The 14,288-nt window shown below is 39.6% G+C and overlaps 1 long non-coding RNA gene across 5 annotated transcripts in view; it reads right to left on the bottom strand.

Moving 5' to 3' along the window:
- Positions 1-14,288, bottom strand: part of LOC130453958 (uncharacterized) — a 30,035-nt gene that overhangs the window by 1,982 nt on the left and 13,765 nt on the right. For 3 of the 5 annotated variants that reach the window (XR_008911641.1, XR_008911640.1, XR_008911642.1), the window contains exons 2-4: positions 13,762-13,802; positions 12,577-12,650; positions 10,538-10,611 (exon numbers count right to left, since the gene is read on the bottom strand). This is a non-coding gene — a long non-coding RNA (uncharacterized LOC130453958). Of the gene's footprint in view, positions 1-2,485; positions 2,577-10,537; positions 10,612-12,576; positions 12,651-13,761; positions 13,803-14,288 lie in introns of all 5 variants that reach the window. The other 2 variants (XR_008911639.1, XR_008911638.1) reach the window with 2 other exon arrangements.

Here is a 14,288-nt window from a genome sequence, read left to right as displayed (position 1 = left end):
TCCCATGTGGAGAACAGGAAGAAAGCCTGTTTGGCTAGACTAATATGTGAGGAGGGAAGCAATGTATAATACGCCTGGAAACTTATGTGAGCTGGGACCAAGTGTAAAGGGCTTTAAATACCAGACAAAGAGCTGCCCCCAGAGCTTATTGAGCAGAGGAGTGATGTGGTCAGGTCTGATCTTCAGGAAAAATCATTCTGGCAGCTATATGAAGGATGGATGAGAAGGAGTATAGACTGGAAACAAGAAAATCAGTTAGAAGACCATTACAATAGTCCAGGTAAGAGGGCAGCTGGGTAGCTCATCAGATGGAGAGCCAGTCCTAGAGACAGGAGGTCTAGGTTCAAATCTGGCCTCATAGACTTCCAGCTGTGTGACCCTGGGCAAGTCACTTGACCCCCATTGCCTAGCCCTTACCACTCTTCTGCATTGGAACCAATACACAATATTGATTCCAAGACGGAAGGTAAGGGTTTATTAAAATAAATAAATAGTCCAGGTAAGATGTAAGGAAGGTAAAAACAGAAGGAAATAAGTATTTATTAAACACCTCCTATATGCCAGGCACTTTACAATTATTATCTCATTTAATCATCACAACAAACCTGGGAGGTAGATGCTGTTATTGTCCCCATTTTGCAACAAAAGAAACTGAGGCAGATAAAGGTTAAATGTCTTGCCCAGGATCAAACATCATATTGAGACCCTCTCAAGCATCCTGTTCTGACACTTTCTAGCTATGTGACTCTGGGAAAGTTACTTAACCTTATTTGCCTCAATTTCTTCACCTGTAAAATGACCTGGAGAAAGAAGTAGCAAACCACTCCATGATCTTTGCCAAGAAAATCCCAAATGGAGTCATGAAGAGTCAGACCTGACTGAAATGGCTAAATAACAAACATCCCCAGTTCCTTAATCTATCCCCATGCCTTCCCTCCTCTACCCCCTACTCACCTATAGAGAGATGTGGCTTTGATCTTACCATCCATCACCCACAAGTACCCTATTTCTTCCTTCATTAACTCTGAATTCCTTGAATCTTTTTTCATTCCATCTTTCTGTTTTACATCCTCTCCTCATTCTCTGTCTTCTTCATGACCTCTATTTCCTCCTTCCATCAGTTCTTTCTCAGGCTCTCATTCTTGCACTGTCTACACTTTCTTCCTTTCCCTATCTGAACCCCTTGGTGAATCGACTGGATCCCTTGTCCCTTTGTTCTATTACCAGCCAAGCCTCTCCAAGCCCTAATGCTGGATTAGTCCCACCATCTGCATCCCAATTCATACTCTGCTGAATGGGCTAGAGGAAATCACAAAACCGTACTCAATGGGCCCACCATATATTGATGTCATTTCATCTCAACTGGACCCCTCCCCTGGCAAGCCAAACATTCTATTCCTCCCTAATTAAGTCTCTACAATGGCTTTTCCAAACCTCATCTCATCTCAAGTTTCCTACTATTTCCCATTTCCTCCCACTCTCAGTGGAGGACCTTGCTTCATATGGCACTGAAAAGAAAAAAAAAAAACCAGCACACTGAAGCCATTCTCTGAGAAGTCTTTCTTCTTGTTTTTCCCTCATCTCATGTCACTCCCACAAGCTCTTCCTTCACCCTAATACAGGAACTGTCTGTACCACAGTTCCCTCCTGCCCCTCCCACCACTGAGCTATTTTTTTCCCTAAAAGGCAATAAATAAATCTATCTCAAGGACTTGGCTGGCCTGGAAGTGCATTTCCCTTGATACAATTTGCTAGTAGTCTCCAGTCAAGAGTGTGGCTTTGTGGTTCCCTAAGAGCCTAAAAAAGTCCATCCATTATTGGTTTGGGGCCCTTCAGATTGGGCAGAAGGCCACACCCTGCCCTGATGGCCAGATATGCTTGTTTCCATTTGAAGATAAGGGGGTCGCAGTCCACCGGAGAAGTGCTGAAGTAGCTTTGGTGAATATTCTTTCTATGCTATGAGGAAGTAAAGCTTTTGTTAACTGTTGAATGACCTGTGAGTGCTTCCTTCTGTCCCAGCAGCAGATAAGGGCTAAGAGGCAATAAACCTGAGTCAGGCACACCCTGATCTCTCCTCTCTCTCTTGGAAGGATGTCTCCTTGCCACAGAAAACCTTTGATTTGGGTGACCCAATTTCTCCTGCAAATTGGCCTCACTATCGCCCCTCTCTAATCTTCTTCCATCTCACCTAATGTACTGACTCCTTCCCTGCTGTCTAGAAATATGTCCATGTCTTTCCATCCTTAAAAAACCCTCATTTGCTCCATCCATCCCTGCTAGCTATCTTCCTCTTATGTCTTCTCTCCTTTGGGGCTAAACCACTGGAGAACATCAGTTCTCAGCGCTTTCTCTTCTTCTCTTGCTCTCTTCTAAACCTTCAGAGTTCATCATTCAGTTGAGAGGTCTGTTCCCAGAGTTACCAATAAGATCTTGAGTGCCAAATCTAGTGGCCTCTTCTCCATACTCATCTTTCTTGAGGACTAACTTTTGACACTGTCAATTCTCCAGTCTTCCTGGATATTCTCTCTTTCTGGGTTTCTGTAATTCTGCTCTCTCCTGGTTCTCCTGCTACCTGGCTGAATAATACAAAAAAAATTATTATTGGGGGCAACTGGGTGCCTTAGTGGATTGAGAGCCAGACCCAGAGATGGTAGGTTCTGGTTCAAATCTGACCTCAGACACTTCCTAGCTGTGTGACTCTGGACAAGTCACTTAACCCCCACTGTCTAGTCCTTACTGCTCTTCTGCCTTGGAATCAATACACAGTATTCATTCTAAGAGGGAAGGGAAGGGTTGACTTTTTTCTTTAATGATTGTTGACTGCCTAACTTAACATAACTACTATGATTTCCTAAGTCTTCTTTTCACTAGACTGATGCCTAATTATTAATATTTCACATGAAAAAAAAAGACAATATGAGATAGACTCAAGGTCTTTCAGCAATGGCTCACCACTAGCCAATTTTCTAATGTCTTTTTCAAAATTCTGGGCAGTTCGCTGGCACAGTGAGTAGAGTACCAGACCTGAAATTAACAAGACTCATCTTCCTGAGTTCAAATCTGGCCTCAGACATTCACTAGCTGTGTGATCTGGGGCAAGTCACTTAATCCTGATTGCCTCCATTTCCTCATCTATAAAATGACCTGGAGAAGGAAATGACAAACCACTCTACTATCTTTGCCAAGAAAACCCCAACTGGGGATCACAAAGAGACAGACACATCTGAAAAATGACTAAGTTAAAGATTCTTAAAATGTCGTGTCCAAAAGACAAGCAGGTAGCACCAGACCTGGAGTGGGGAAGACCTGGGTTCAAATGTGGCCTCAGCAAAAGACTGGAAAATGAGGGAATGCCCTTCAATTGGGGAATGGCTGAACACATTGTGGTATATGATGCTGATGGAATACTATTGTGCTCAAAGGAATAATGAACTGGAGGGATTCCATGTGAACTGGGACAACCTTGAGGAACTGATGCAGAGTGAAAGAAACAGAACCAAGAGAATGTTGTTACTGTGGCACAATCGAATGTAATGGACTTCTCTACTAGCAGCAATACAATGACCTAGGACAATCCAGAGGATCTTATGAGAAAGAACGCTATCCACACCCAGAGAAAGAACTGTGGGAACAGAAACACAGAAGAAAAACAACTGCTTGATCACATGGATTGATGGGGATATGATTGGGGATGTAGACTGTAAATCATCACCCTAGTGCAGTTATCAATAATATGGAAATAGGTCTTGATCAATGACACAAGTAAAACCCAGTGGAATTGCACATCAGATAGGGGCAAGGAGGAGGGGAGGGAAAGAACATGAATCATGGAATCATGGAAAATATTCTAAATTAATTAATTTTTTTAATTTAAAATATATATATAAATAAATAAATCTGGCCTCAGATACTTTCTAGCAGTATGACCCTGGGTAAGTCACCTAACACCAACTGCCTAGCCTTTGCCACTTTTCTGCCCTTTATTTGATTGATACTAAGTCTATAAAGGATCTGTTGTTGTTTTTTTTAAACTATGGTGCCCAGAACTAATAAATAATACCCCAGACAAAGTCTTACCAGGGCAGAACTTGGTGAGATTTCCCAAATTGTTTCTAATTTATCCGAAAAGCCTTCCTGTCCAATTCCCTGCACAACTCTGATCAGACAGGAGCTCACAGGCCACAGGCCCCGTTCACAGCATTGACACCAAACTGATGATAAAATTCAAAGTTAATTCCTATCCCTTCAGCTTGGTCTTTAACGTTCAATTTACCGAAGTCCAGAGACTGGAGACTTGGAAACAGCTTGTACAGAGAGAAGAGAGAGCTGAGAACTGAGGCAAGTTCTCAGTTCCCTGCAAGGAGGCCCATAGCTCTAATTCCAGTCCTTCCCCAGAACCAAGTTGCCACACAAGAGAGGAGAAAGTCAAGCCAACTCTAATCAAGTCACCAAACATTCATTAAGCATTTGCTATATTCCAGATACTATTTAGTGCTTAGAATACAAACACAAGCAGAAAGACAGCTCTTGCCTTCAAGGAACCTACATTCCAATGGGGAAAGGCAACATATATCTATATGTGAGAAGGTCCTTTGGGAATAGAGACTCACAGGGAAGAGGGCATCAAGGGATCGTAGATCTAGACCTACAAGAGGCCTCAGAGGCCATCTGGTCCACCCCCCTCATCTTGGAGTTGAGGACGTTGAAGCTCAGAGATATCAAGAGACTTGCCCAACGTTACACAGCTAGTAAATGTCAGAGGCAGGATTTGAGCCCATCTCCTCAAACTCCAAAACCAGTGATCATTCCATGGTGCCATAATGATTCCCACAGTCCCTTTCTTTATAGACAAAGGCCCTCCTTAGGTAGCATTATAAGTCTGGAAGTTCATGAAGATCCCTAGGGAAGTTCAGTAAAAACAGAAAGCCAAACAGAGCTGGTTTTTATGATTTATGGTGTATTTTGTATATTTTTATTAAGTTTAATAAAGCCTAACCTACATTTCCTTAGCTTGAGTGCTTGTATGTGAGCAAATGACCCTTTTATATTTGTAGATGGAAATCTAATCATGAGACAACTTCTTATGTTCCCATAGGAAAACCTGGCACTGAACCTAATGCAGAGCTACAGGAACAAGGCACAAATACCTCTTAAGATAGCTGAAACCCACATTGGCCTTTTTAGTTTAAATGGTCCACTGTTAACCCCTCTCTCTTCTCTGACGTGGCCACCACTCTGGTGCAAGTCCTCATTATCTCACCCCTGGACTATTGAAATAGCTGCTGGTGGGTCTCCCAACCTCCAATCTCTCCTCAATACAACCCATCCTCCTTTCAGCCACTAGGGGGACTTTCCTAAAGGAAAATAATTAGGAAGGCACTGGCAATAGGGAAAGTAAAGTAGGAAAAGCATTGACCTTAGTCTTGAAGGAAGCTAGGAGGCAGAAGTTGTGAATCTTAAAACTGCTCAGACTCTTCTTCAGAAGATTTGATTAAGCTATTCCCCATTTTTAACAATGGAGGTACTTGGTCAGGAATGTATTGAGAACTTTTCAAATTACTCCACCCTACTCAGACAGTGCCTTAGGGAAAGATAAAGTTGTAAACTCCTGATAGAACAATGAAAGTCCCCAACTCATACTTATAGTGAAGCTAGAACCTTAAGCTAGGTCTATTTTTAGATCTAATACAAAAAGGTGCTAACTACCTATAAAGGTTAAATTAATCACTAAAAGGTCAAGCAACTTACAAAAGGCAAGCTTCACAAAAGAAGATATAATCTACCCAGAGAAGGTGAGAACTAAAGAGTGGTGAGAACTAAGAATGGGCAGTCCTGGGGAAAAGTGTCTACTTTTATTGGTAGATGTGAAAATTTAAGGGAGGTGACATAAGAGAAAATTTCTTTAAAAGGAGAATTCAGTTCAGTTTGGAATGAGTTCAGTTTGGAAGTTGAATTGGAGGAGGAGTTCAGGAGTTCAGTGGAGGACTGGAGCTTGCTTGAGACATTCTTGTGGTGAGTGATAAAGACTGACTCACTCTCCCTTAGGCTCCCTAGGCCCTTTCTACTATTTTCTCTTTCTCTCTCTCTCCTTCCCTTAATTCCTTCATTTGTATTAATTAAAATCTCCATAAAACCCAGCTGACTTGGGTATTTTCATATTTGGGAATTTTCCCATGGTGACCACTTATCTTAGATTTTAAGTCAAGACACTAAAAATTATCTTTACCAGTTTGACCAAAACCTTTACAGTTTTGGAAATTCACAGTCTTGGCAAACCACATTTTCATGGTTACAAAGTGAGAAGGGAAAATTATTCCAGGTTTCAAGGAGAGCCATTGAAAAGACACAGAATTGGGGGAGGTAATGTCTTGTCCATGGAACAGCCAGGAGGCCAGTATAACTGGGTCTAAGAGGAGAAGACTGGAAAGGTAGGGGTGGGACAGGTAATAAAGGGCTTTGAATGCCAGAGTATTTTGTATTTGCTCCCAGAGGCAATAGGGTTTGTTTATTGAGTTGGAGAATGGCTGGATCTGAACTGTTTTGGGAAAATAACTTTAGTTGATGAATGGAGGATGGATTGAAGTAGGCAGAGACTTGAGACAGGCTGATCCCACCTATAGGCTATTGCAATAGCCCAGGTATGGATTGATGAGAGCCTGAATCTGAGTGGAGGCAAAATCAGAGGAAAAAAAGGTACATATTCAAGAGATATTGCAAAGATAAAACTGACAATACTTGGCTAGAGATTGGATGGGGAGGGGAGATGATAGAGTGAGGAATCCAGAATGACTCCTGGGCTGTGAGCCTGAAAGACAAAAAGTGTAAATGATTGTCCTCTATAGTAATAAGTAAGATAGAAGAGGGAGGGTAAGGGGAAAGACAATTAATTCCATTTTGGGTCTATGGAGTTTAAGATGTCCTTGGGGCATCTGGTATCAGATGCCTGAAAGTCAGTTGGAGATGCAAGACTAGAGTCTGGCAGAGTTTGGGGCAGGATATGTAGATTGAGAATCATCAGCATAGAAATAGTCACTAAGTCAATAGGAACTGAAAAGATCACCAAGAGAAATAGTGCAAAGGAAGGAAAGAGGGGCCAGAATGGGTCCTTATAGCCCTGTAGCAAGCAACAGTACTTCTAGACCAAATTAGCTACCATCCTTAAGCCTCCAGCCCACAGAAATTCACCATCTTAAAGAGGGTTGCAATGGTTGAGTTGGCCATCACGTGGCATGTTCCTTCACTGTTGATTTAGTAACTACCTCAGATGTAGGCTTCTTCACTTTTTTTGTGTTGTAAATATTGAAATTTCTCAGACTTGTGAATGTTAAACATTTCCACATTGAGGAATCCTCCATTGGAACAAATTCCCTACTGGGAAACATTCCCCATTTTGATGTGAGAACTCGCCAGGATCAGAAATGGGAGGACCTCTACTCCACCCATACTTAAGACTGCTTTAGGGGAGAAAAATCCTTGCTAAACAATGAAAGTACTTGGACCCATGTTTATAATAAGGCAAGGAGTTCTTTGAGCCATGCCTGTTTTTTAGAATTGATACAATGGGATGCTAGGTACCTAAAAGGGTCGGGCAAGTTTTCTCTTAATGAGATTAGTCGACTCAGCTGTGTTTTCTCTGGTTCAGACTTACTGAGGAGATTAGTCGACTTAGCAGGAATTCAGATGGGCTGTCCTTTAGGAAACATCTACGGTGATTGGTAGATGGAAGAACTTAGGGGAGGTGACATAGAGGAAAAAAAACCCTATATAAGAAAAGGTATCTCTTGAGCAAAGGAGGCTTGGAGATCCATGCAGATAGATCCTTTTGGAGGAGGCCCTTTGAAGATCTCTTGAGAAGAAATCCCTTGGGAGGCTGACTCTGGCTGGAACTCCCTCTGGGGAGACTCTGTTCCCCAGACATCCTTGCTTAAGACAAATCTTGTGGTGAGTAATAAAAGACTGACTGACTGATCTCTCTCTTAAGATTCAGGTCTAGGCCATGTTGGCCTAAGGCCCTTCATACTTATTTCCTTTTTCTCTCTTTCCTTTAACTACTTATTGTATTATTAATTAAAATCTCTATAAAACCCAGTTGACTTGGGTATATTGAATAATTGGGAATATTTCCCTGGCGACCACCTTATATTTTGATTTAAAACCAAGACACTGTAGTGAACATATTTTCTGCGGTCAAATTTACTCACCCACTCTTATATCTATCATAATTTATATCTTCCACCATTCTAACTCACTACAGTTTATACCCTTAACTCTTTTAACTACTACAATTTATGACCCTCAACCATTTTAACTCTTACAGTTTATGGCATCCACTCTTTTAAATGCCACAGTGTCATGTACTCCTCTAAATCATCTAGACCCTTTTTTGGAATTTTTTTTAATGATAGAAAGAAATGTAAAATTTCTAGTTGAAGGTTAGTGAAAACAAAGACATTATCTTTCCCATCTAAATTCATGGATCACCCCTGAAATCTACCCATGGTCCTCTCCAAGTTTACAGAGCTCAGATTAAGAAAACCTGCCTTGCAAGAAAAAAGAGTAAGAGATAATTTCATTTGAAATAACTGTAGACAATATAGAATACCTTAGAGTCTACCTGCCAAGGAAAATTCAGGAACTATATGGTCATAATTATAAAAACACTTCTTATATGAATAAAGTCAAATTTAAATAATTGGGAAAGTATTAGTTGTTCATGGTTGGGTCAAGTCAATATAATAAAAATGACAATTTTATTTAACTAATCAACTTATTTGCTTTCATCCAAATAAAGTACCAAAAAATATTTTATTAAGCTGGAAAAAATAATAACAACATTCATTTGGAAGAACAAAAGGTCAAGAATATAAAAAGAATTAATGAAAATAATGTAAGGAAGTCTATTAGTGCTAGGTCTTAAACTACATTATAATGTGATAATTATCAAAACTATCTGGAGGGGCAATTAGGTGAGGGTGGATAGAGCACCAAGCCTGGAATCAGGAAGGTCTAGGTTCAAATTTGGCCTCAGACATTTCCTAGCTATGTGTCCTGGGCAAGTTCTATAACCCCATCTACTTAGCCCTTACCCTTATGTCTTAAGAGTTGTTACTAGAACAGAAAGTAAGGAACTACTTGGTATATGATAAGAAATAGAATGGTGGATTGGTAGAATAAAGTAGATATACAATACACAATAGTAAATTATGATGATAATCTCATGTTTGATAAACATAAAGATCTAAGCTTTGGAATAAGAGCTCATAATATGATGAAACAAAATGCTGGGAAAACTGAAAAGCAGCCTGGCAGAGACAAGATATAGGCTAATATCTTATATTATTTATCAAGATAAAGTCAATATGGATACATGACCTACGCATAAAAAGAAATATCAGTAAATTAGGAGAGCATGAAACATATTACCTATCAGATTAATGGATAGGAGAAGAATTTATGAGTAAACAGAGATAGAGAGCATTGTGGGATGTAAAATAGATAATTTTGTTTTCATTAAATTAGAAAGGGGATATACAAATAAAATCAGTGTAGCCAAGATTAGAAGGAAAACAGAAAGTGGGGACAAGGGTTTTTATAGATATTTTTTGAGATAAAGGCTTCATATCTCCAATATTTAGAGAATTAAGTTAAACTGATAAGAATCAGAAGGAAGATGCTATCAACTTCTAGAGAAAGAATTGATATATGGAAGGATGTGTTGTATGATTCCACATACATGTCTATATCAAATGTTGAACTTCTTTAATGTAGGGTTGGGATGGAGGGAAGAAAACAACTCAGAACTCAAAATGTAACAAAAAATAAATTAAATAAATATAATATAATTTTTAAATTTAAAAAAAAAAAAGAATTCTTAATCTATATCAGAGGATGCTTAACCTGAAGATGCCAAGACTGTCCCTGCTGCTCATTCCTTCATGGATATCAGGGCTTCCATTTCAATCCAGAGTACCATCTGGGCTCAGAATTTAATCAAAAGGATGAAATGGAATGTTCATATTACAAAACATATAGCTCTAGAACTCCATAGGCTCTCTAATCTATGGTCATGACTTCTCACATTCACAAAACTCAAACACTCAACATACAGTGATCTCATAACATGGAACACGGTATACAATCAAAATATCTCAATTCTGACATATTCAAACAGTTTGTAATGCTGAAGAATGGGATTTGGACAAAAGAAAGGACATAAACACAGGCCATAACAATTTCATATGGAGGTTTAATTTATATGAATAAATTTCCATAAAAAAGAGTCCAGAAAAGTCTAAAAAGCATCTTAAGCATTTGACTAACTTGTCTTGGAGAGAGACAATATTCAAAGGCAATACTCATTTCAAATATATGACCACTATCACTTCTTTAAAAAGAAAAAAGCAGTAGAGGTGACAAGAACAGCTTAAAGAAAGCTTGATAGAAAACTAAACAAATTAAGCAGTCAAACTGAGAACATTTATAGATGAAAGGGGGGTGGGGGACAAACAGAAGAAAAACTGAAAAAAAATCTACAAACCTTGTTACAACAAACCTTGGTTAACCATCAAGGGCAGTGCAGCGTCCACACTTGGATCTCATTGATGGCTAGGCCTACAGAGAAGGGTAGAAATTATATTAAAGAGAGAAAGGATGGAGAAAGCAGTTGGATTGGGCCAACTGTGCATGAAAAAGTTCTATTCAGTAGATGATGACTGTACAGGCTTTAAAAGATCCACAAAGTGTTTGAAGGCAGAGGGGGAAACATGCCAAAGGCATGAGAAGAAATATTTCAGACTCCACAAGAAAGTCAACTGGGAAAATATCGGGAACTATGAACCTAATGCCTACCTTGCCATCCATATAAAATTTTTATGGCAATCAACTACCCACGCACTGAAAGCATACTCATTGAGGTCATTAGTAGAGAACAGCCCAGCTTTCATAAACAACTTCCACAGTGGACCATGTTTTTATAATAATACGACTGACTGAAATATCTGATGAAAGTAAGATCCTACTGTATTTATTATTTGTTGATGTTTTAAAATCCAAGCATTTGCTAAACTCAAAAATAAAATTTTTAAATAACTAAAATAACTCAATTTAGTAACTACCTCAGATATAGGCTTCTTCACCTTTTTTTATGTCATGTAATCCTCTAAATTGCCTTAGACCCTTTTTCAAAATATTTTTTTAATAATGGAAGGAAATGTGTAATTGGGTAAAGCATCTTTCCATATTGTTCATTTTGTGGAAGAGGAAGAAGAAGGGAAATGAAAGGTAATATGTTTCAATCTGCATTCAGACTCCTTCAGTTCTTTCTTGGAGGGCAGATGGTATTTTTCATCATGAGTCTCCAGGATCGTCTTGGATCACTACCTTGCTGAGAATAGCCAGGACACTCACAGTTGTTCAACAAGAAATATTGCTACTCCTGGGTACAATGTTCTCCTGGTTCTGCTCTCTTCCCTTTGTATTGTGGATTTTCCCAACTGTGTACTCTCCCTGGATTCCTGTGATCATGTCATCAACAAAAGGACTTAAGGGAAACAGTTAGATCTGTAAGGCCAAGAACTTATTTTAGTTTTCCTTTCCACGGTATCAGTTCATGTAAGTCTTCCCAGATTTTTCTGAAGTCCTCCTGCCTGTCATTTCTTGGAGAACAATAGTGTTCTGTCACTCTCACATACCACAGTTTGTTTAGCCATTCCCCACTTGGTGGACAGCTCCTCAATTTCCCATTCTTTGCTGCCACAAAAAAATTGCTGGAATAAATATTTTTGTACAAACAAGCCTTCTTCCTTTTTGTTAGATTTTATTGTTGGACTGAAATATTTAATAGGTGGTCACCAGGGATTTAATTTCTAAATCCCAAAATGAATTACTAAAGTAAATGAAATTACTGGTAGTTATTTACAATAGAGGGAAGATATTAAGAAAGAGAGAAAGGGGGAGAGAGAAAGCTCTGGCTTCCTCTAAGCCAGGTAGAAATTCTGGAGGTTCACACCTTCAGAAAGGCAAGGAAACTAAGTCAGCCTTTCACTCACCACAGTGACCGTCTAAAAGGAAAGCAGTCTAAGGTCTCCTGCACGACCTCCTCCATGGGTCCAGTTCCACAGCCAAGTGTCTTCACTCCAAGTCTGAGTGTTTGTCTTCCAGTCTCTCCTCAAGTATCTGTCTTCCAGGCTCTCCTCTGAGTGACTCTTCTTCACTCCAAGCCCAAGTGACTGATCTTGATTCCAGTCCAACTCCAAGTGACTGAATCTTGATTGATTGATTCATCCTTGTGTGCCTTTGTTTCCTCTATTTAAAGACCTTTTTCTCTTGTGTCACCTCCCCTAAATTTTACGTCTACCAATCACAGCAGATGCTCCTCTCCAGGACTGTCCACTCAATGTATGAAATAGGTGTTCACACCTTTTGTGGTTAGTTAACACCTTTTTGATTAGTTAACACCTTTTGTAGTTAAAATGGGTAGATCTACTTTAAATACTAAGTTAACACTTTGGGTATTAAGATCTAAAAACAGACCAGGAATTACAATTTAATATTCACAATAAAGGAAGAGCTAAGTACCTTCATTGTTACAATCAGGGGATAGCAGCTAAATCCAATCTTCACACTTTTCATTGATCTCTTTGGGACACAGCCTGATTGAGCACAGGAACACAAAATGTTTAAAAACAAATGTTAAAAACTATTTTACATAATTAAAAAATTAAAAATTAAATTAAAACAAAAAAGTAGATCAAAAATGTCTGTTGTTCAGGTTAGAATTCCATCATATGTCATCAGAACACACTTGTCTATGAGTATCTATACCTGAGACAGACATTACCAATAAACAATGAACTGCAGGGATAGTAGCTAGGTAGTTCAGTGGACTGAGAACCAAGCTTAGAGATGAGAGGTTCTGGGTTCAAATATGACCTCAGACACTTGCTAGCTGTGTGACCCTAGGTGAATCACTTAACCCCCATTGCCTAGCCCTTACCACTCTTCTGCCTTAGAACCAATACACAGTATTAATCCTAAATTGGAACGTAAAGGTTAAAAAAAAAATGAATTGAACCCAGAATTCAAAAGAAGGAACAGAAGTTAAGTGACTTGCCCAGGATCATAGTCAACTAGTAAATGTCTGAGGCAGCATTTGAACTCAAGTCTTCCTGATTCCAAACCCAGAGCTCTACCCACCGTACCATCTAGCTGCCTGGATTGTCCCAAAAGCCTTTATATGTTGGTAGCACCTGCTAGAGCTTAGACTCAGTCTTCTGAGAGCCCAGAAACCCTCCCATAGCACAGTGAGGCACCTGAGAGGGACTCACAGAATCCTAAAATCTCTGAACTGGAAAGGATCTTAGTGGTCTGCTGGTCCCACCTATCCGAGGATATCCTTGGAGTCAGTGAGATATGGATTCAGATCCTGCCTCTGACACTTACTGTCTGTATAACCTTGGGCAAGTCACTCCACCTCTGGGCCTCAGTTTCCTCATCTGGCAAAATAAAGAGGGACAATCAAACCTGGGAAGCCATGGGGCTCTTATGATGCCCAAGTGAATTAATGTGTGTAAAGTACTTGGCAAATTTTGGAGCATCGTGTGCATCAGCTATCATGATTCTTATTATTATTATTACTATTATTATTAGTCCCCTCTAAGATGTCTCCTTCTGGCAATTATCCAGACTCTCCCTTTGAAGACCTCCAGTGATGGGGAGCTCTCTACCTCTGGAGGCAGGATTTTCTACTTTGGAGCAACTCACATTGCTAGGAATGAACAGTCAACAGCAGCATAGATTGAGAGCTGGAAGGGAAAAGGAAGAAAAAGAGCAATAAGCTTTTTATTAAGTACACTGTGCTAAGTGTATTAAAAAGGTTACCTCATTTGATCCTCACAATAATCTCCTGGGAGAAAAGTGCTCTTATTGCCCCCATTTTATAGTTGAAGAAACTGAGGCAAACAGAGGTGAAATGACTTATTCAAGGTCACACAGCTAGAAAATTCTGAAGCTGGATTTGAACTTGGGTCTTCTTGATTCTGTGTCCAGCTCTCTATCTTCCTCAAAAGCCATAAAATCTAACTCTCTCGTTTAAAAAGCTAAGGAATCTGAGCCTAAGGGCATTGAGTGATTTTTTTTCTCTAATACACAGGCAATGGAGGTACAATTCAAACCCACATCCCCTGACTTCAGGACCAGGTCTTTTTCCCCCCTCACCATAGGGCTTAAACACAGAAGAGATGGTATTAGACTTGTGGAGCCAGGAGCCTTCAGTTCAAATTCACCTCCAC

This window comes from Monodelphis domestica, chromosome 4 (assembly GCF_027887165.1).
Source record: "Monodelphis domestica isolate mMonDom1 chromosome 4, mMonDom1.pri, whole genome shotgun sequence".
Lineage (NCBI taxonomy): Eukaryota > Metazoa > Chordata > Mammalia > Didelphimorphia > Didelphidae > Monodelphis > Monodelphis domestica.
Note: the sequence above shows the minus strand (reverse complement) of the source record. Positions and strands in the feature narration are given on the sequence as shown.